Here is a 2,697-nt window from a genome sequence, read left to right as displayed (position 1 = left end):
CATACACATGATACATACACATATGACACAGACACATATGACACATACACATATGACATATACACATATGACATATACACATGATACATACACATATGACACATACTCATATGACACATAAGCACATGACACATACACATATACATATATGACACATACACATGATACATACACATATGACACAGACACATATGACACATACACATATGACATATACACATATGACACATACACATATGACACATACACATGATACATACACATATGACACATACTCATATGACACATACACACATGACACATACACATATACATATATGACACATACACATGATACATACACATATGACACAGACACATATGACACATACACATATGACATATACACATATGACATATACATATGTGACACATACACATGATACATACACATATGACACATACTCATATGACACAGACATACATATACACATATGACACATACACATATGACACATACACACATGACACGTACACATATGACACAGACATACATATACACATATGACACATACACATATGACACACATGCATATACACATATACATATACACATATGACACATACACACGACATATACACATATGATACATATACACATATGACACAGACATACATATACACATATGACACAGACATGCATATACACATATTATGGTTTGAGTCAGCATAAAAAAGTCTAATTAACTTTAAGTAGATTTGTCATTATTGTCAAAATGACAAACCATATGTACAATCATCATGTGTTCGCTTGGCTATGACACATTCACTAATAAAAAGCTCTTTTGGTAGAACTCCCAACATGGAGCATGGCACACTAGCGCTACGTGCCTTGAAATAGAAAAGGAAATGGAAAATTGCTTCACTAAAAGGGTGATGTGGAAGGGAAAATGATATTGTTTAGGGACCGTTGGAGAAAATACGACATATGGTGACAATGGATAGTCAAAACGTTCTTGAAATTTGAAAAGCTAGGACTATCTGTCCTCAAGATCAATTATCCGGACACTCTCTGCAGCACCGTTGACGATATTCCGACCCCCACTGTAGTATTCGTCGTTTGTTCTAGCCCTTGTAGCGTGCAATTACAACAGGCCCAAATCCCAGCAGTTGACAGTGCAACCACACTATGAGCATGCTAGAATAAATTACAATTCCTTGAAAACTAATTACAGATATACTGAGGGAAACAAATAAGGGAACACACGAAAGAGCAAGTGTTCCTTTATTCTTTTCCAGGTTTCTTCACAAGCTTTGTATCGCACTGTGGGTGAGAATCTGAGAATAATTACAGGAACACTGCTGTGAAGTGGTGTTCACTTATTTGGTTCGCTTAATATATAATCCAATAATATTTCAGTAAATACGTCAGCGTTGATGCAATCAGAAAATTAGATGTTAGATGTATTTTGAAAAGACGAATGGGTCTCCAAAAGTCAACTGTGCATGGTCCGACGGAAAAGACCTGTAAATATATAGTATGTGCTTTGGTAACTTCAAACACCCAAATCTTTCTTCAGGCCCGTGAAAATTCGGCCTACGTGAGGATACATTAGTTAGCACATGGTGCTATGCTCTAGGTAAAGCATCATTTCTTGTTTCTTAGGATTAGCCTTGTTTTACTGTTGTGATCAAACCATATACAACTGACTCTCCTAAAGAGTAACTGTGCATAGCGGAGGATTATGTGATCTCAGTACACTTAGTTACGGAAATAGAAATAAAACGGTTTTGGGCGTTTATTTCGTACTTTCGATACACAACTAAAGTTTAATTGTTAAATGTTCCATGACTATCTTTAAAGCATCCGAAATCGATGAGTTTACAGGAGAGCAAATCGTGTCAGTTTTACTTGTTAAAATTCCATCGAAGTCAAAACGTACGTTTCTGATACAAGCTATAGTAGGCAAATGAGATGTAATTCTCCATAGGTTCGCGTACATAATATATTTTATGAAAAACGTCATAAAGCATTCATCCTTTATTTATTTTATCCTAATTGATATACAAAATAATTGATTTAGGGATTTTGTTCTAACTGATATACAAAATAATTGATTTATGGATTTTCTCAGTACATATTTCATACCTGTTCTCTTTTTGAAAGGTTACTATTTTTACGAGTTCATTAATAGCTTTAACTGTCAATTGCACAATCGCTATGGCAACGCACGTGCAAATGCATCTTCCCGTCTAAACAGTGCTGCAGGTAGTTTGTTGATTGTGACGTTAGTTATAACATGTTTCTAAATTTGTTGATAATGTGCAAAGTTTTGCTATTTTTACCTGTAAAGTGGTATTTTGGATGATGATTAGAGGACCAAATTAAAAGGCCCAGTTGGGAAAAACATAGTTATTGTTATATTTGTTAAAACTACCTATTTCAATGAAGTAATAAAAAAAATCAACGCCAAAACCATTTTATTTCTATTTCCGTGAGTAATTTAGTTTGACTTCCTTGCGACTGTAATTCGCAACTAACAGATTACATATCCTAAAATTGACTTATCAGCAAATCTCGCGAAACTACATCCAAGAGAGGTGTGCAGTAGCAGTCAGATTCAGGAAACCTACAACTCCATTAGGCAGCCAAGGGCATCAAGTCCGCCAGGGACCCGGTTCTGTGTGATTGGCCGCCATATAGCTGGAATATTGCTG

Source organism: Haliotis rubra, unplaced genomic scaffold, assembly GCF_003918875.1.
Source record: "Haliotis rubra isolate DU_JTF1 unplaced genomic scaffold, ASM391887v1 Scf88, whole genome shotgun sequence".
NCBI classification, from domain to species: Eukaryota; Metazoa; Mollusca; class Gastropoda; order Lepetellida; family Haliotidae; genus Haliotis; species Haliotis rubra.
Note: the sequence above shows the minus strand (reverse complement) of the source record.